This window comes from Coturnix japonica, chromosome 2 (genome assembly GCF_054131305.1).
Source record: "Coturnix japonica strain WE chromosome 2, WE-NBRP24, whole genome shotgun sequence".
NCBI lineage: Eukaryota > Metazoa > Chordata > Aves > Galliformes > Phasianidae > Coturnix > Coturnix japonica.
Genome location: NC_140664.1, coordinates 107,534,215 through 107,556,243, shown reverse-complemented (window position 1 = coordinate 107,556,243; position 22,029 = coordinate 107,534,215). Strand labels below are relative to the sequence as shown.

Sequence of the window (22,029 nt, the reverse complement as noted above, 5' to 3'; positions counted from 1 at the left end):
GTTTAAGTTCTGTGTGAAACTTCAGAATGAATGACTGGAACAAAAAACTAGAAAATAATTAAAGCTATGACAAACACACTGACATTAAAATCTATGTCAGATGTATATACATCTTCTGTAAAGATCCAAGAAAAGATAGAAATAAATGCAATTCTTGGTTTCCAAAAGTGCATTTTCTCTACCACTTCTCTATAAAATTCACAGTGCTAAAAATTACAGCTATGGAGAAGAATAAGGAAAATTTAACAACTGCATATGGGTTGACTGAAAAAAAGCAATACTAGGCTGACTCACAAATACAGCACATTCATTTAAGACAGAATTAAAACCAGAACTTTCACAAGATGCCTGAACTTAGAGTAAAGAGGGAAAAATATGAAAAAAGTCTGAAAATAGAAAAATCCTGTTGTTTACAGCTTACACTCAACTGTTCATCATAAAAGAGCTCAACGATTAGAAGCAGCATTTGACTACCAACATTGAGTATATTAATTAAAAACCAAGAGAAACAAGAAGTAGAAAGAAAACTATCAGCACCTTCCGATGACAACTGTTCACCTGAAGAAATGAGGATACAACAAATTCCACAGTTAAAGGTTAAAATAAGTAGTAAGATGATCAAATCCACTCTGGGAAATGAGAAAATAAAGCGGCTAGAAAATATTCAAATGTAGAGAAAAACAGAACCTGTGAGTTCAGTGGTAGCATGTCACCATCCAGCCTGCTATGGCCAGTTTGGATCATTGAAACTCATAAGGAGAATCACGAGAAGGGGAACTGGGAAAAAAATCCAGAAGCTCTCTACAAGTGACACAGTGCCCAACTTTCACTACATAATCTTAGTTTAAAAAAAAATAATAATAAATAAAAATAAATACAGACCAATGAAATACAGGCAATCATTTCTTATACTGGCCCTGCTGCACAATAAGATGTTCATCAGCACTATTTTACAAGTAGGAAATTAGCATGTAGATGGGTAATAAGTTTAACACAACTAGGAAGGTGAATTCAGTGGAACTACAAAACCATTACCACTTTGGTATAACTACATTTTAACCTATGGACAGCAACTCCTTCAAAACTCAGGGTTTCAAATACTCTTTCCTCTTTTTTTCAGATGAAAGGGAAAGAAGCTGGGGCTGTGAGTTAGCTTACTGGTTAAGCATGTTTTGTAAGCAATATTACTTATGATTTCAGTTCCTTGAAGAGCAAAATGTTTCTCACACAATACTAGTTAGAGGAAGATGCTAGATTTTATCTAGTTACATATATATAACAACACAGTGAGCAAAATGTTAAAAACTGGAAGATCAACAAAAACTCAAACAGATACAACTTGCTTTGTGGGTGAATATTAAGAAGCAAGAGGAAAAAAAATATTCTGAATATCAGCTGTTTCACAGATATGGCACAAGCTGACACGAGACTGCAACTGGTGTCCCCACATATAATTGCCACTTTCTACAAGCCTTTGCTATCTGCATTCAAAAGTGTTTGAGTCTGATTAGAAATCATCAAGATTAAGGGTTCGCCACTGTCATCGATACAGAAAACACAGCATTTATGATATCTGGTTTACTTCATACCAAAAATATTTATCCATTTCGTAACTCATGGTGGATCAGTTCCATATGGCCAAGCGAACCCTAGGGATGGTGCAAGGCATGAAAAATAGCAAAAAAAAGAAAACAGAGGGAGTAGGAAAGATACATTGTTTATTTTTATGACAATATGGCCTAAGCCCACACAGGTTAACTTAAACTAACTATGTAAACATTTATAAACCCTCGAAATTGCAAGTTTATGAAATGGAATCCTTACATAACCTCCATAATTTTTTATTTCTCCCAACACAACATTTTGCAGTCACTGTATCTCACTGCATTTTACAATGGTCACTAAATTTCATTCCACTTGCTATCATCTGTAAGAAACAGATTAAGAATAGCAATATTTGGTGTATGTAAAACTGACCCAGCACCCTGATGCTCCCTGTCTACATCAAAGGGGTACATAATTACTCTGTGAACAGCCAAGGCCTATTTTGACATGCAAAGACTCCTTATGAGACAGTCGGCGCCACTGGATGAACTACTACTTGTGACATATAACTGCACAAAACATTCGGGAATGGCCTCAAGCTGTGCCAGGGGATGGTCAGACTGGACATTAGGAAAAAATTTTTCTCCAAAAGTATGGGTCAGGTGCTCGAATGGGCTGCCAGGGGAGACGGTTGAGTGTCCATCCCTGGAGGTGTTCAAGCAATATTGATAAGTTGTACTGAGGGATATGGTTTAGGGGGGAAAATACTGGTGATAGGTGAACAGTTGGACTGAGTGATCTTTGAGATCTTATCCAGCCTCGGTGATCCTATGATTCTCCACAAACATGGAAATTTTGATGTGTTTTGTTGTTGTTGTTGTTTGTTTTTTAAAGTATCCATTTTTTCTTGGAACAAGTGAAAATTTCCCATGGAGTCATCAGGCTAGTGAATGTGAACTTCAACCCTGTTAATGGATAGATGATTTTAGGGAAGAGAACATAAGCATCACCAACATAGAACAAAATTGCTGGGTTTAATTTTAAAAATGCTTAAATTCCACATTTAAACTTTAGTGTTAAGGAATGATTTTATTCCGTACATTCTACATTTTTTGCCACCTGAAGCTGGAGACTCGAAAGTCAAGAATAGCAAATCTGGAATGCTGAGTTATATTAACATCATCCTAACTATAGCAGTTTGATTTCAACAAATTTCACAGGGTTTTTGCATATTGCTGAATAAATGATTCTGGAATTAACTTACTTTTCTTGGAGGTATTACTTTAGATTATTTCTTAGCCACCTCCTCTTTGATTTAGTATACCTCTTAAGATAATTTATTAATGTTTTGGCTATCTCATTCATCATCCATTATTACTGGTGTCATAAATTAGAGGAATGGAACAAAGCAACAAAGCACTGGACTGTACACTCCTTCCATATTCATCAATATAATATCTGCTTACGTCAGTAAAGAGCATACAAAAGAAGTTGGCTTATCCTCTTAAGCAAGACTGGCAACACTTTTAAATCTGCAAGCAGATCATTAGATTCACAGTAAAGTCTGTCATTACTGAAGTAAAAAGTCAGTGCATCAACACTGAATGAGAGAGGGCAGAAACATCTAGACTGCAAAAGACAAAAGTACACATCGGAAATGTCCTGCAAGGTATTCAAGCAAATGAGAAGGCTGGTGAATACCTTAAACATCACTGTATTTCATGGAAAAAAAAAAAAAAAAAAAAAAAAAAAAAGGATTAATCATCCAAAATTCTGTAAATTTTGCCAGCATAAAACAAACCAGCAGAATGAGGAGCAAAAATTTAACTAAACAAAACTTAGAAAAGCGGCATCACATCATAAGAGTCTGTCATATTGCTTTTTGGAAGACAAGTTACCTAAATGAGTGGTAAATAGGAAAAAACCTTCAAAAAAAAACCCAAAACAAAACAAAAAACTCAGTAGAAAAGGAGCTTGGAAAAGATGACTGTAAAGATTTCAGAAGATTTTCAAGATAATGACCATTAATGGCCATGCCTGTTAGTAATACTTTACATAGGTATATGCTACACTATAAAAATCAATTGAAGGAATATAGCATTCACATTATTATGACAACATTAACGACTGAGTTAACAGGAACATTATGTCTGCATTAAATTACATCTTTGAGTTAAATCTGAATATTCAAAAATTCACTTTCTATTATTTTAGATGTTGATATATTTTGTACACATCTACAGTTTACATTCCTTTAAATAAAAGAAAACCTTTCACTAAGGTAAATGAATATTTTACATGATGTAACAGTATAGCACTCATCTTTTTTCTAATTGTAACATGACAAAGTTGGAGCCAGATCTAGTAATTCATTAATGGAATCAGTCATAGAAGAGTTTAAGTTCTCTCAATGAAAGAAGAAGAAGACTCCATCTTAGATTTAAAATGGGCAAAAAGCGTCAGATTAGCAACTGTGCACCTGACTTCTACTTGAGGAAGAATTAGCTATTGTCTTCTTCAGATGACACAGATCAGGTATTTTGGGCTCCCAAAGGAGCTGAAGCAACAAGAACTTTTTCCAACTAAATAAAATCTCCTTTAATTGTGCCAACTTTAAATCATGATCCTCACTACTTCTGACATAGAACTTCCAGGTTAATAAGATGCATCTTTCCTTCAATTCATTGTTCTATGTTAATAATTACAAATGAAACAGTTGGATTAATTCTGTATGATACTTTTCCTATAGTTACAATTTTACAATGACCAGTGGAACGGAAAACAAAGTCCTGTGAGCTGCAGTTTTTCTATCTCTCTGGTCTGATCAATGTTTGGAACTGACCATATTTGTTCAAACTCTAAGAGCTTGCAGTCAAACAGAACCTTGTTGTTACATGACCAAGAGCAGGTAGTATCCCCTTGTACTAAGGTGCATGCAATCTGAGGATTCACAGAAACTGGAAGAACTAATCCCTCAAGTGCTTGGAATCAGCCATTTACTCTCTCACTCTTATCTCTGTCTCACTTCAAATAAAATGTGCATTGTCAGGGAAACACTGAGATTTATTCTTTCCGATGGTGATTAAGATTTTCACCCAGTATGTACATTCCCTCTATTCCATTTTTAGCCTCGGTGAATTTCTGATTTCTACAACAGGAAACTGTATTAGATAGGAGACTATAAATGTATCAGTTTGGTTAGTTAGTTAGCTAGTTTTTCCAAATCATTGGATTTTTTTATTTTCCTTATCTTTTGTTCATAAAGCTCACTCCTCTCAAGCTGTCACTGGTCATTGGAAGGGGGAAACCAATTTTCCTTCTTTCTTACCTGTTATTGCTCCATAGCGTTTGCATCCTACAAGAAGGCACTCTCAGTGCCTTCTCCACTGTACACTTGGATACTAGAAATCATCTGCTGAGAAGCAAATGAACATAAAGCTTACTTGCTTCAAACACAGAGCAGAAACAACAGAATGTTGACCCTTTTTTCATTATTACTTTTTGTTAAAGGATCTGGAAGACAGCATCACACCTTTTTTTCAACATCAGCAATGCTGAAGGTCTCAGAGGTTTATATAGTTGCTAGACAGATGTATAAAGATGTTGATTCTTCAGGGACACCATTGTTATCTTCTCTAATCACAAACATTATGTGAAACATAAAGCTTGTCTTCTCAGCAACACCCTATCCTCTAACCCAGTGCTGAGCACCTATACCGAATACCTATACAAGTGATGGACACATATTTTTAAGCCACATCTATTAGAATATATGTCTTGGTATGAATGTGATAACACATAGATGGATGAGAAAAGTAGGAAACTACTCTTCTAAAAGCAGAGCGGAAGTAAAAAAAAACTAAGCCCAAATATTCTTGATGAGTGGTGAAAGCAGAGAAGAGAAAGGTGTATGAGTAAAAGATCTACTAACCCTTTATTTATGTTGGTGATTGGACTATCTCCCATGTTTAGCAGTGGGAAAAAATGCTAAGAAGGATGCCTTAAATGCAGTGGCTAAAAGTAGTGGCTAGATACATGCGAAAGACAGAGGAGATGGCACTTCATAAAGAAAGCAGAGTGCAGATACCAATACTGTCAGGACTGATGTTGCACCCCGTTATAAAGGGCTTGGATATTTATTTTTTCCAACACAACTACTACAAAGTAAAATATAATGATGAGGCTCAAATACAGCTGTATGATCTTCTATCAAACCCATACCGTTAAACTCAGAATCCACTGGCAACGCACTACAAATTGTCTCAAAGAAATAGGGCTTGTTTACTCCTCATTATAGTGTCAGTGAGCCAAAGAGCTGATCTCAAACAACAAAAGCCTGACAGAAGAAAACACCGCCAGCACTGTCACACACATGGAAGGGAAAGTCAAGGCTCAAATGACTGTGCTGATCTTTGACTAAAACTATAAAACTAGTCAGTTTCTTCAAAGCCAAACATAAAACTGAAGCCAACAATAAGGAATCCCTGAGCTTTTTTCACTTTTTTTTTTTTTTTAATGTCATAAGCCTTGGTATTTTAATCAGACTAAAAAGAGCTGGCAAGGCAGATGCGTACGACCCAGGCTCATAGACCATGAGCATGGCTCTCCTGACTAATCTTATTTTTCCTACTGTAACCTCAGTTACAGCACCATGACTTCTTTTAAATAGGTACTTAAAAGCTCTGACCAGCTGTTCATTCGGGGTTTTTTTTGTTTTGTTTTTCTTCCACCATCTAATCTGAAAGACTGTTCAAATTTGTTCAGTGACTAACCTCCAAAGTATTTTATTTCCAACACTGAAACTGGATTGCTACTCACACAAGTTGACACGGATCTGAATCTAAAGGTCATTCATTAAGACTAAGAGCCTTATGATACATCATTACGTGTCCTTAATTCAAATAAAGGTAATTAAAAATACCCATATTTTCTGTTAAAAACTTATTCTTAGTTAACCTTCCCAAATTTCTGATTCACAGCATTAAATCCACTGGCCTATGTAATTCTGTCTATCCTTACTTTCTTAACAATTCTTGGTTTTTGTTTCTGTTTTTAAACCCACATTAACTAAATACCTTTCATTGTATCTCACAGTGTAATTTTACTACATAAGATTTCTGCCACAACTCATTAAAAATCGGATTCATTATTTACTATTTAAGTATAAATTCATTTGTAATAAAATTTTAACCCTCATCAAGTAAAATAACATGGATAAGCTGCAGGCATCAGACCTAATACAGAAAAGTATCGGCAAAACAAAACACAATTAATGAATAGAAACATCGGTACAACCAATGGACAGACACCAATTTAACTAAACTGGTACACAACCCATTCTTCCCCCTTCTCGCCTTCAGTAAATTTATCTTATTTATAACCATATTGTTCACTTCAGTTTGTTTAGCTGTGAGTCTTCCCACCACTGAAGTCAACAGTGAAGCTGCCCATGACTCATGAGTACTAATCAATGTTAGATCCCAGCACAAACCTTAAGCAGATAGAAGCCTTGGCTTTCAACATCTGACTTCAGGAATGAAGTGCTTACTCAGCAGGCATCTGGGAGGCAATGCATTACTTCACTTAACCACACTAGCACTTTAATATCCATTTTACACCAAAATTCATAATGATAATTGGTCAACATACAGCAAAAAACATAAGCAGCCAAAAGATATTTCCTCCGACCAGTCAGATCAATTAATTTCCTTAATAGTGACAAATGCCTTCAGAACAGCAATCCTCTAAAATTCTAGAAAAGCCAAAGAATATATGAGGTGAGTTAAAAACTGTCCTGAAGTAATTCTCCATACTTCTGCTAAAGCTGTTTTCAGCAACCTACAGTATCACATTCAATGCTTCAGAATAAACCAATTTCATGAAATTACATGCTTGCCAAAAGGATGGCATTATTTTATTCACTATTTATGGGCTACCTATCCATAGCGCTCACCATTACAAATATTTGTTTCCTTATGACCTTAAATTTCTACCACCGGTGTAACTAATACTTATCACAAAAGAAGATAGCTTAAATAATGAAATCAGTAAAAGCTGAAAATCTAAACATGAAGCCAAGTCAAACATAAACAGCAGGAATAATGCCCATGTGAGTTTTATGCAGTGTCCTTCCCAATCACCTGTACTTTTACTAATGTAAAATACATCAGCTTAGATAATGTAATCTTAATGTTCTTTAACATTCTTGATTATGAGGGATTACCTCCAGGATCCAAAGAGGTGCACTATGAATACAAATTTCACATGATCTTATACTTAAAAAAAATGTTGCTGCAGTTGAATGTTATACTCACATAACAAGATAACATGAAGATATCATCCAAGGTTTACTAAGACAGTTCTGTGTTATTTAGGTCACCATTTGATAACCCTGGTTAGACATTCACCTTCCTTCAGATCCATATGCTGGCCTAGAGACTTCTATGACAAAAATTCTCTGTTCACAGACTGTAAACCACACAAAGTAAGTGAGTTGACGAACTAAAACTAAGAAAGAGAAGTACTCAATAAATCCAAACCTAATTTACTTTTACTTCTGCATATCTTGAAACTTGGTTGTGCTCTCATGGTTCAACTCTGAGATGAAAAAACTCACCTGCCATAATATTGTCTGTATCCACATCATACACAAATCACTTACTGGGGATAGCAATGCCAACCAAGTGAGGAGCCTTTAGTAAATGCAGCCTGTCTACATGAGAATAACTGATGGATTAAGTCAGCACTAGGAGTGTGGAGAATGAAAACCTGTGGTGAGCTATCACAGAACACTTAATCCTGAATTGTTATTATTTTTTAATATTCTAACACCATTCTATGAATGATAGCTGTTTTGTGTCCAGAATGCTCCACATACATTCTTAGGATTAAGATTCACTGAAAGCAAAGAGTATTTGTTTAACATACTGTTTATATGATTAAAGCCTATGCATCCAACCTGGAATTATAAAACGCTTATCCGGATTCACAACATCTTGTACACTGACTAGATTTCAAGATTCTCCCTGTACCTCCTACTGCATTATGAAAGAGATGAAGAGATGTAAATTAAGAACAACAACAACAAACCAAATTACAGGTGATACTTGACGACCTAATTTTACGAACCATCAGGTGACAGGAGCTTGTGGTGACACAAGCATATACGTCAAGTCCACAAATGTTAAGAGCTCAAAAATGTGTGATACTGTGTATGAATATTTCAATGAGAGACTGAGAAGTCTTTCTCTGTAAGTTACCCGTTATCACTATGCCTTGTAAAAGCCCCAAAGAACATTAAAAAGCATGAAGCTTTGGTGTCTAAAGAGAAAAATACAGAAGGGGATGCCATTCGAAGAAACCTGGACATGCCTAAAAAGTGGGCATGAGTGTTACACTTGGGTAGGGTACAATCCCACATGTCAGTACAGGCTGGGAGAATTAATTGAGAGCAGCCCTTTGGAGAAGGACTTGGAGATCCAGATGGATGTAAAGCTGGGCATAACACAGCAGTGTGCTCTTGTTGATCAGAAGGCTGACAGTATCCTAAAGCTGCATCAAAAGAAGAGAGGCCAGCAGGACAAGGGAGGGATTGTCCCCCTCTGCTCTGCCCTCACAAGGCCCCACCTGCTTTACTACACACCCAGCACAAGAAAGATGTGAAGCTGTTTGAGGAGCTTATGATTAGGAAGGAGACTGACTTTTTACACGGTTGGAGAGTGACAGAAGGGGGAAAGAGGGTAGATTTAGGTTAGATGATACGGTGAAATTTTTCATGCAGAGGATGGTAAGACGCTAGAACAAACTGCCCAGAGAAGCTGTGGATGCCCCATCTCTGGTGGAGCACAAGAGCAGGATGGATAGGATCCTGGGCAGCCCGAGCTGGTGGGTGGCAGCCCTGCCTGCAGCAGGGGGATTGGAACTAGATGATCTTAAAGGTCCCTTACAACCCAAGCCATTCTAGGAAAAATCAGAGCTAAAAGTGAATTCAATTTTGATCTGAACCTGTTCAGATCTGGCAAAATAATTTTTAAAAATGTTGCTTTAAGAAATGCAGAGGTGATCTCAGACCTTTACTGAGCCCAGTCAGAAGGCTGTAAGTACATTCTGATGTAGCCATTCATGTTTAGCATACGGCTGGTTTTTATATCTATCACCAGAAGTAAGCAAATATCTTCTTGCATACCCTGCCCAACATCAGTTGGTACAAGGAAGCAGGGACTGAGCAACCTCTTGTGGCTGCCAGCCACTCCTCCAAGCCACCTTAATGATGCACAAAGGCATTCCAAATGAAGGATTAATTGGGCATAAAAATCAAAGTCTAGCTTTTAATCTCACCTCACCACAGTCATTCGCTCTAGACACAGAGAAAATGGATTTCTGCCATTCATCTACCGAGGCACAGCCAGGTTGCTAGCAAGGGACAGGCACTCCAGACTTGATGCCAGATCTCTTACTAGAGAGATCACAGTGAAATTCTCCTCAAGAGACCAGATGGGCTGAAGATGGATGGAAGTTTAGATAGGTTTTTTTTTGCTTTTTTTTTTTTTTGCTGTTTTTCTCATTATAGTATTACTATAATGACTGGTCCATCAAGGACTACTGTAACGTATACATACACACAGATGCAGGAATAACCAGCAAGGTCCTGTGCAGTCAGACAATCCATAACCGAGCATCAGAGAGGAGAGTTAACATTACAATGTTGAACTTAGAGATGTCTGTAAGGCAATTCTACTTCAAAAACACTATGAAGCTGGACAGGAGGGCTTGAGCTCTGACAGGAAGGGATCAAAGCAAACCACAAGAGCAATGAGATCGTCTCCCTGTGTCTTTCATCTACACAAGATGACAGACACCACTAAATATTTTTCCATTTGTTCACATGTTCATGTGATTAGAAGGTCTGCTTGCATTTCATTTTGATGTCTGCCACTCCTTACTTGTATCTTCAAGTCAATATACCATAATGGCAGCACGGGTTTTGAGCAGAATTGACAGCAAAACATAGCTTCAGCCTTGGAAATAGAAAATAACAAATAGAAGTAAAAATATTTTGAAACATCCTGTCAAGACAGGGAAAGTGCAAAAATATATCTCAATAGTTAGAGGGAAGGGGTTAGCATGTCAGAAGGGACGGCACAGAAAGCCTTGGTACCCTCAGAGGACGCTGTAAACAGACACAGCAATGCATCACTAGAAACCCAGTACTAGCTGCTATAACAGATTTCTGGATTTGACACTTGTTTCGGATCCTTTACAGCCAAGCAAAATGAACAACAATAAAACTGGCATAACTATAACATTTCACCAAGCACAGTTCTAAAGTGTAGCAAGAAATTAGTCTCAAGTCAAACGGCAGTTTATTTATTGTTGTCAGTAACAGATACTTTTCAGTGATGAAATCACTGCAAACCACCTCAGGACTTGGAAAGCAAATGCTATCGTGTTGAAAAACTGAAAACACAACCCAACCTTCACTTACTCCGAAGTTAATCTGAACAATAATTTTAGAAGTTGTCTGACCAAAGTGACTGAGAAACACTAAATGAAATGTAATGTTAGCAGCTTAGAGACTTCCTGGAAACACGAGTCCTTTTTTAAGAAGGGAAAGTACAGGCAGTGCACCCTGCATTGTCTGTCTGTTTCCTATTTTAGGAAAATAAAGACCGTAGTTAAAAGTCTTTTTCTTCCCTTATTCCTACAGAAGCAGTTTTACAATATAACCTGCCTCAGTATCTAAAACTATATCCTTATTGCTAGTATATTTGCTCTTCCTTACCCACATTTCCTCTGTAGTGAGTGGCTGGGTGACACTCAGCTGCCTACTGTGGTTAACTCATACCATGACCTTAAAATTGCTCATTGCAGACAGACCCACTCACCACTTGCAAACACAGAAGCAGAGGTGCTTGACATCCACATAAATCAGGCAAAATGCAAAAAGACATACACTGCAATAAATAAAAAATGAAAATAAAACAGGTCAGCAAATATTCATGACACACTGTTTTGTTGGGTTTGACTTTTTTCCAGTTTTTCAGAAGGTGGAGTCTTAGTATGATAACCCAGGAAAGCTAAAGGCTGCAAGCATTAGGGTAGAAGACTTCAGAGAAACTCGCAAGAGGGATCTGAAAGAATTGCTTCGTGTGAAAAGGAAAAAGTATAGGAAGATGCTTACAGTGCTACTCAATGCCTGTTTATAAGCTTCACACTGAAGGTTCACCTCTTAAACCCACAGGTTTAAGACCTAGTTACCCCCTTCCTACCCTTCCATTCTTCCTTCTGATTCTTGCATGGCTTGAGCTAGACTGATCCATTACTTTTGGAAGGGGATTGCACAATTCTAAAGCTTCTGAATGTAACAGAGATTGGGAGATTATGCTGAGTCTTAGTGAAAAAAGTATCTAGAAATACCAGCAAAAGACTATCTGCATTAGGAGGTGTCTAACATGCTTATGGACTAAGGGATAAATAACAGCAGCACTAGAAAGTGAAGCACCCTAGTCAACCCGCAAAAATTATGAGTATATAAATAAACTTTTATCCCAATCTAAGTTGTTATGCGACATAAAACAATGTTCACTCAGCCTACATTTGCCCTCAGATAAAATTACTCACAATGAAAATTATAACAATGACTGATCATACACTATTACCACAAATTAACATAAAAACCCAGTTGCTCTGAACACCTATGAGAAGCAAGTGTGCTCTAATTCCTGGCTCACATCAGTTTAGAATACTGACTTACAGGCATACAGTTTTCTTCTAATGCTCAAAAAACTTTCTAACAGTTCACCTAAACTCCCTAAAGATCAGAAAGACATAAGAAAACAACACCAGAGGAACATACTGAAATAAATTAGTACTTTCTGCAATCACTGACTCTGTAGAATACTCTTCAAGTAACAGCATCCCAGATTTGTAATGGCTGACAGGTATATATATATATATACATATATATATATATACACACACACATATATATACATATACGTACAAGAGCTGCTCTGAAAGTAATGCCTCCTACATTACAACATGCAGGCTCTTGTTCACTGTTGGCAAAACTGCACAACTCATAGCACTGACTTTGTCGAAAACTAATGTTTTGTAACCTAGGATTTGGTCTGTCAAATAGTGCTGTTGTGCTCTCTGTGTCTATTGTTGTTACAGCAGAAATAAATGGGTCTCATAACTTTCGGTGTGACCTATATACATTCTGAGCATGTACCTCAGTCCATTTCAGTTGTGCACAACCCCCAAGGAGAGCTACGTCCAGCAGTAACAGCTGATAATGATCTTGTCTCTATTCCACTCAGTTCCACAGGGGCTAATCCTCCAGATAAGTGGATTCTGCCTTTATCAACTAAATATCCAACATCATTATCATATATGCTTAATAAAAATATTTTTAATATGTAATATTAATATATTCAATATATTTGTTCATTTCTTTTCACGTACAGAATGTCCCACACCTCAGCCTGAAAACATGCTTAAAGCTCAAGATAGAACTCAAAAAAGACAATGGTCAGTGCAAAGCACACGTGCTGTATATTTTTTCCTATCTCTGCATTGGAAAGTTTGACGTTTCATCCTAAAGGTACGTGAAATCAATAAACAGCAGTACTGATCAAGGGCCAGGACCAAAAGCAACAAGCAAACTGTTTCCACTCAGGTCTACAAACAGTACTGAAAAAGGTAAATTTGTAGTATGAAACACAAACATCTGGTCATCAGCTGGTAATGGATGGAGAAGGTCAGGCCTGATGAAAAAGTCATCACCAAGCATGAAATTGCCTGGTGCAGTGGAATTGCCAAGTCACAGCCTGAACCAATGGTTGAGCACCAGGTGAGGTGTAGCTAACCCAGGGAGCTGAGGTGCAAGCAATGCACCAGAGTGAAGGTGGAGCCCGGATCTACCCATCCTCACCCTCCATTTAAGGTTTAGCAACACCTCTCTGTACAAAGGTTGCATTCCTCTCAAGCTATCACCTGTTAATGGAAGGGATGAGCTATTTTAATTCTTTGTTACCTGCTACTGCTCTCTAGTGCTTGTATCCCACTACAAGGCACTGTCATCATCTTCTTTCACCATATGTGAACGTGTGTGTGCACAGAAAAAAAATCTTTCTACTGATTTGGCCATGAGTTCCTTCTGCTTAAGGAAGTCACGCAGTTCCTGCCTGTTGCCTGTTCCTCTACACACACTCATCTGCTTCTCTCTCAAACAGCTACAGAAAGGAAATGTAGTGGTGCCCCAACTTCTGCATTCTTCAGAAGAATACAATCCCTTAAACATTATCAACTTCATGTTTTCATGCAGCAGAAGAACTAGCAGGGCCAGGACACATTTTATTTATAAATGTGAACCAACAATTAAAACTAAAAAAGGTCAAGTCTTTGGCCTTTTAGATGTATGGATTAGACAGCTTAATCCATTGCACATGCCGTCTGATACAATGACTTTTAAAAGGTGCTATCACAGGCAGGAACAGCTTTGATTTTCTGAGTACAAAAAATACATATATCCATATAAAACATACATATGTATATATATACACATATATAAAAGAACTGCCAAGGTAGAGTACTTAGATTTATTAACTTTTCTTCAAACTGTATATTTATTAGTGCCATAGGCATATGTGAAAATGATGTAAATTAAAAATGAGTCAGGCCTAAAGGAGGAAATACTATTCTGTGGACTCATGAATAACTGAAAGTAGAGCAAAGCTCTTCCCTTTCTTTCAAATACATGGTTCCAAATGAAATACAGCCTGTATATGCTGCATGTTTCTAAGTCACTGCTGTGAAAGTCTTGCAGTGTTTTATAGGAAGCAGGTCATACAGAAAGAGCATCAGTATCAGCTTAAAGCCACTCTTCTCACTGCAGAAATTAATAATTCCATTATACCCACCAAAATTCTTTAATAACCTAGTGGATTTACACTTAGAGAAGTGTAATGCTAAATATTTGCTTGCATTCTTCATGTAATGATTAGTAGTATTCTCGTTAAATCTACTCTTTCACTGTACTTCTCAAATTCATTTGACAAAGCCTTCTATTTAATTAGTAAAGACATATTACACAATCTTTTTATTTCCACAATTTAGCAAACTTATTTAAAGTGTATGATTTATTAAATATTTTGCAGTGAATTAACTATGATGGGATATTCTAAAATCTGGGTTCTAACTGGAGCTCCCTCTCAAAGTTGTTGTTTGGCCTTGAATAAGTCGCTTCCCTCTTACTGGAAATGATTAACGTCATTTTCTTTTATGGCTGAATGGCACTACAAAACTACCAAATGTTAATCATGAATACTTGAGATAAAATTTAGTCAAGAAGGTACAAGAAATCAAAGTACCGCCTAGGCATTGGAGCCTCTTGTTCACATTTACAGTGCAGCAGGCATGATTATGTGAAAACAACTGTGAAATAAATGTGAAACATATCGTGAGTCTTTACTTTAAAAGTGTCCAAATTTACATCTGAAAAGGACAGTGTGAACATTGACAATTTCTTTTAAAGCACAGATGTAAGAAAAACTAATCACAGCTCAGGAAAAGAAAAACAAATATTTTTTTAAAGTGAATCTGGTGGGGAAAATGAGAAACTAGATCAACTCTGCAACATACCAAGGTGCAAACAGTAAAATACAGATGGATCACCATCCAGATACAGATGTTGCCTTGCTGTAAATAAGGGCAAGAAGAAGAAAAAGTTGTAGAAAGTGATACACATATCTGTATCATTCAGGATACAGAAGCCACTGGCCAGTTCCATTGGTGCTAATGCAAAAATTTCGTAACCATAAACCATTAGAAAGAATGAAAAACTTTTAACAGCTCCTTGGTATGGAGATTATGCCATAATTGGGATTTTTTTTTTAAATCACCTCCTGCAAAGCACCAGTTGCTGGCCACTGGAAATGACAAACTAACAGCCCAGCTGACAATTCATCTGATGCAAGGATCTTTATGCTAACACCAGAGCAAAGTCTAAATGCCAAAACCATACCCCTACAGTTCGAGAGAAAATCTTTACAAACTTAAGTTCTGCACCTTTGAAATTCACAGAATCACAGAATCACAGAATTATCAAGGTTGGAAAAAACCTAGAAGATCATCTAGTCCAACCATTACCAATACTTCCTGGCTAAATCATATTCCTCAGTGAAATTCAAGTCTATTGTCAATAAACATCAGAAATCTATACTCCTTCCCAATAAAAAGGCCAGACATCCAGTTGTCTAAAGGCCAGTGATTAAACAAAAATAGCTCCTGAACAACCTAGGTTCTCAGGAAATGTACTTCAGGTGTTCACTACCTGGTAACTCAGAATCATGGGACACTGGCTATGTGCAGCTCAGAGGGCAACGCAAGTGGAAGTCTGCTACAAACCATCAGCTCCAACAAGAGAACAGGAGGATTTTTTTTTCATATACATATGCCTGTGATTTGCTGAAAGAGATGTCAAACTATAGTCTTCAATCAGAAACCAAATATCTCAGGATCTTAAGCAGCCACGAGTAAAAACCAGCACTTTTTAAGAAATATTGGCAAGTTTTCTAACACTACTCATTGTAATGGGCACAGAGAAATTACCATACATCCCATTATAGTGGCTAAAACAAATACATCACTGGACAAGGCACTGTGGATAGCCTAAGAATCACTGCTCATGATCTGATTATACAGCCAGAGATCACTGAAACATACATAAGCTTAGCATGGACGCACACACTCATATTCCTGAGGTTTCTATATTTCTGAAGTTGAAACAAGTTAGGAACGCAACTGATTGGGGGGGGGGGGGAACTGAAATGGAAAACATGAAAATGGAAGCCATCCTTAACATGTCTTTTATCTGCTATCAGTTTAACAGCTAACAAAGAGAACAAATTGGGTTAAAATTCAGCCCAGATGTTTGAATACTGATGTTTTTTGGTGTTTTTTTTTTTTTTTGGGGGGGGGGGGGGGGGGAAGGGGGGGGGGTGGAATGAAGAAAGCATAAAAAGTAAAACAGGAACAACAATACAGAAAAGCGTGAGGTGGATCACCACCAACATGAAACAGAGCTACAAAGTGTAGAAGCTGAGAAACAAACACCCACAGCACCAGCACCACACACACTACGTCAACACCAGCACAGCCCCGTGGCTAGGCAGAGGTGGCAGAAGTGTTAAAACTCATATGCAAAGATCTAAAATAGCCAATAAACACTTTCACTCTATAGTTGGAAACATTCAAAATGATATAATTGTATCACATTATATTGATTTTCCTTCCAACTCATTTGTTAAACAGATGTTCCAGATCAGATGTTAAAAAACATGGTGAGACAAACCTTATACATCAGCATACTTGTTAAACTTCTCCAAGAGTCTTAGGGCTGTCAGTCCAGTATATCTGTGATCTATTGATCATAAATTTCAATCTGTGTAATCTAAAAGCTACTTCTATCTTTAAACGCTATGCACTGACACCATACACAGAACAGAAAACTGTGTCAAAGGGACAAATCCAGTTTTTAAGGCAGTCTGATGTGATAAGAGAATTCAGACACGACAAGAACCAGTGAAAGACAGATGCATTCAAATGTATTCAAACAATAATTGCATGCCTTATTTTTAAATAGTGGAAAAGATGAATCACTGGAACAAGTCATCCACAGAAGTAAATGGTAGATTCTCAGTATCTTGATATACTTTTGAAAAAAAAGCTTAGCCAACTAGAAGTTTAGCAAAAAAAAAAGTATCCACTCAGACAAAAACTGATGCTGTAATACATTTGTGGTGAAGCATATGTGAACATATCAAGACAGAGCTGCTCCCCATTCTAACGCAGCACTACATGATACAGTAGTGCAGGAAAGTCAACTTAACCAAGTAAACCACATGAATTTTGCATATTGGTGCTAGATTAATTAGCAATGTGGTAATTATGTTCTTTAATAATCCTAAAAGACGGATTTGCTAACCCATTAACAGAACTAAAAGCACCTCAACTTAAATAGTACATAGGTACGTATAAAGCTTTATCTGAAAATACAGTGCAAGATACTGGGATGATGACTCGTTTCCACCACATTCAGTTCGACATCAGTGATGTGATTCTTCCCATCATTTTCAAATTACTTCCAACTAGACTTCAGGTCATAATATGACTCCAGTCCAGTCTAAAAATCAGAGATCTAACCATTAACAGAAGCAAAATAGCTATTTCTGTTTTGTTTTGTAATTCATTGACCTTTATCCTCATAGACTGCCAACTGCAGCACGTTCGTCTCCAAGGCCTGGATGGAGTGTGGAGAACTGTTCAAGCTTGGCTCTCTCGTGTCTAATTACAACTCTTAGGGTATGAACAGAGTCAAGTATTTCTCCTCAACAACGCATCACACACAGACACTAAAATTCAAATCACTCCTTTTCGTATTTAACATAAATAAAAATAATACAATTTATCAGATTATAATGCTATCCAATATGATAGAACCTTCAACTCTGCATTAAGTCCTTTTCAGATAGTATTTGATCCCAGAAGTTGTAGTATCAGGAAAATAAAAAGCAGCCTGGTACATGGTTAACTGAAGAAGTTCTCAAGCAAAGCACAATTCAGTAACTACTTTCAGAAACTGGAAACAGCAATAACTATGCCAATTCTTTCAGAGGTAAAGAGTTGAAGCCCCATTAATACAGCAGTCAAATACAGGCAGACAACTTCACATCATGTTTCAAAGCCCTGATTCTCCTACAGTACAACACAGCCAAGTATCTGTACTTCTATGGGCTACAGAGTGGACTGCCTTGGGCAGCTTACTGGGCTTAGAACACTCAAAAACTGTATCATATTTATTACAGAAGTGTAGAGGCTAAGGCAAACTATTTACATACCATACCACATTTGCACTCTGTAGTCATCACTTACTCCTGATCCAAAATTCTCTTACACGTGCTAATCAACAAAGCCTCAAATGGACTACTTACTGATTATCTCAGAAACTGTCTATCCTCCACAATTCTCAGCAACAGCTGTTGCCAATTACAGCAGCGTACCTAACAGTTTAAGATAAAGCTCCTAAGGATGGAGCACAGAGTAAACTTTCTAAAAAGACTTCAGCAGCAGAATTCCTTGCAGGGCGAAGTGCAAAGCAGATCTTTGCATAGTCCTTCCACAGTAAAAAATGAAGTTATAATAGCAACAATAACTCAGAGACAGCGAATATCTCTACAGTAGTGTAAATCACAGGCAGGCAGAGTACATATAACACACTTCCACCAAATCACACTTCACTGGCAAGATAACATGAGGTATCAAATTCCAAAAGAATTCCACTACTGAAATGCAAACAAAAGAGAAAAGAACAGTGGAGTTAAACCAACTCTGTAACACAGAAGACAAATGCGAGAGGAATGTTTTCACAGGGCTAAGTGTCACCCTTGCAGGTGCCATGGCATTTTAAGGAAAGGTATGAACCATTTTTGGTGTGACAAGTGATCTCTCTTGCAGCACAATCTGAAAATTACTTGTATACAATTGGGCTTGTGACTTCCCTCAGGTGAAACAAAGCAAAACAAAACAAGAATCCCACCAGCATTATTAATTCTTGAATGCTACCTCCAGTACAAGCCCTTACTTCACTGTACTTGCTATTCACCAAGCTGGAGAACATCCTCCTGTCTCTTCTCCTCACCAACAAAAGGATGACAACAGTATCTCTAGAAATGTTCAGCCTGCATAGGAGTTGACTATATCAATCATTTCTACAAACTACGAAGCCATCGTAAAATCTAGGGGGGGTGGGGGTGGGAAATCAATCATGCACCTTCTTCCCAATATATGCTTATACGCAAAAAGAGGATTTGCTTGTGCTCTCATACGCTGTTAAGAACTGAAGTTCATAATGAACGTGTGCAAGTCACACAAGGGTAAGTTCTGGTTGATGGTTTAACAACATTATGAACTTCATGTAAGTTTAAAAACTCAGTTTCTCTGGGCCAGGCTGTGTCTAGTTCTGTTTTTATCAGATGTATCAGAATGTTACAAAACCTAAATTGCACCTAGCCCAGTAATCACCACCATATTATAAGTATGTATGTGATGTGAACAGGCCGCACATGTCGATAAACAGGAAGTCTGGCAACTAGTTACCCATGATAACATTAAGTCAGACAACCATTGCAAAACAAGGACTGGTTTCCAAAAGAAAAAACACTGTTGCCCACAAGTGATACACTGTTCTTACTGCCCAGTTTTAGTACTGCGTGTTCAATTGAGCTACAAATCCAGTAGTGAGCAATGATTCCGAGACAGGTGGGATCTGGGATTAACTTGTCTGTGTGTTTTACTACCCTTAACTTTTCAAAAAATATTTTAAATTCCAATAAACAGCCTGTATTTATTTGGGATACATCGTGGAAGGTTTCATTTTCACAGAGATGCTATTACTGAATGAGAGTGTGGCAAATAACAGAACTGATAAACTTTAATGAAGTTTCCTTGGTATGAGAGTAGTTGTGCTTTGTAACCAAGTTGCAGAGTAAGGGCAGATAAGCAGGATTGCTGGCAATAAAGTAGCAAAAGGATGCTGTATGGTTGTATGGAAAAACTAGACCATTCTTGACTCCTGATTCCCAATCTAGTATGATTTGGAATACGAGTCTTTCACATAGTTAACATTCTTCTCGTTTGTTAAGTATTTCAAGTCACATGTACCACTTAAAGCAATGTTCTGTCAATGTGATGGGACAACTATTCCTTAAAAGTGGACCATAAAGCCCCCAGGTTGAATAACACCATAGGATATGTACCTACACTACACAACTGCTGGGTATGATACGGAAACCTAAGAAGATAAAACTTTCCAACAACTAAAATGTGCCAACTGCAGCCCTTGCACTGAAATCCATACTTACTACACCGCTTGAACTACTGTAATCTAAAGATAACCAAACGTGGCAATTAGTAAGTCACTCTGTAGGCAATAAATTGGACAGCCAGCACAGACTGGGGTCAGATGGGTGGGAACGAAAGGAAACAGTCACTGGGGTCAAGAAAGTGGAGGGAAAACCTGCCTTTTACAAAAACTCTTTGTCAAGGCCTGGGAAAAGAAAAATCATTTCGACCTTAACTCTTCCCTCTTCAGCCATCAGAATTACCACCGACAACAATGGGAAAAAATAATAATAATAACAATAATCCAGAGGGGGACCATCTTATGACCATCTGCCTCCTCCTCCCTCCCTGCTTCCACCTCCCAGAACCGAAGCTCTGGCTTCAGCGGTCCCTACCGGGAGCACCTGCCCTCCGCCATGCCCGGAGGAGGCGGCCCCGCGGGAAGCAGCGGGAGGAGGCCGGGCAGCGGCCCGCGGCACCCGCTGAGCGCAGGCCTCACCAGCCCCAGCGCTGAGCGCCGACGGCCGAGGGCTGCGGGACGGGGCGGCGCTGCCGGGAGAGGCCCCGGCGGGGGCTGGCGCACTTTGACTGCAGGGCGGCCGGCAGGGAGGGGGGCAAGCGGGTGAAGGGAGCAGATGCTCCGGGGCTGGTTTTACCTGCTGCTGCTGCTGCCTGCAGTGGCATGAAGATCTGGCTCAGTCTCTCTCTCTCTCTCTCTCTCTCAATCCCCGTTCCCTCCCCGCCTTCCTCCCTCCCTACCTCCCTGCGCTGCTCGCAGACCCCCGCGCCGGCCCGGCGCCCTGAGAGGGATGCGGGGCAGGGGGAGGCGGTGGGGGAGGCCCGGGGAAGGGAAAGGAAGAGAAGGGAAGGGGAAGGGCTCCCTGTCCGCACGCGGAGACGCGCGATAGCACCGCCTCCCACCCACCGCCCTCGCCTCCTTCTCTCCTTATGCGCAGGCGCTCAACACGGCTGTGAGGCCGCGGCAGCATTGGGGCTGTGGTTGCTGCTCTGTGCTCCTGGGTGCCGCTTCCTCCTACCCGCTCCCTGCCCGGCTCTGGGGCAGGCACAGGGCTGAGGGACACACGGGAAGGAGCCGGCCTGACGGGGCGGAGGAGGATGAGTCGGATCGGGCTTCGGCACGGGCAGTGGAGCAGCTTCGTTGCCGCCCGCGAGTCCTCGGAGGCAGCAGCAGCAGCAGAACAGGGCACTGGGGTTTGTTGAGATTAGGAGGTTTTCCTTTTTTTTTCCTTCTTTCCCCCCACCCCCCTCCTTTTCGGGTGCCAGTCGCCCTCTAAGGATGCCCAGGATGCTGTTATGTGCATAAAACATACCCGGAGTGGCTTGAAATGGTGTAGTTTGAAATGAATTCAGTGCAGCTCTCCCTGGAAGCAGCTGGCTGGGTTCACGCCGCTCAGGAAACTTCCTCATAGAAGGAGGACATGAATGTCACAATGTGCTGGAACATTCTAAATGATGTGCTGAGCTGTGTTTGCTGGCACCCAGGCTGACTGGGAGCCTTCTGCCTGGTGACAAAGGCCTGTGGCTGCCAAGGACACTGCTTTAGCACTGACTGGGCATTCA

At 39.0% G+C, this 22,029-nt stretch overlaps 1 protein-coding gene across 12 annotated transcripts in view; it reads right to left on the bottom strand.

Annotated features, from left to right (window-relative positions):
* Positions 1 to 21,360, bottom strand: part of TBC1D5 (TBC1 domain family member 5) — a 283,840-nt gene extending 262,480 nt beyond the window's left edge. For 7 of the 12 annotated variants that reach the window (XM_085538429.1, XM_085538430.1, XM_015853783.3 and 4 more), the window contains exon 1: positions 21,105 to 21,360. The gene's annotated coding sequence lies outside the window, so the exon portion shown is untranslated. The remainder of the gene's footprint in view (positions 1 to 21,104) is intronic. The other 5 variants (XM_015853784.3, XM_085538425.1, XM_085538427.1 and 2 more) reach the window with 1 other exon arrangement.
* Positions 21,361 to 22,029: the final 669 nt, after the last annotated feature.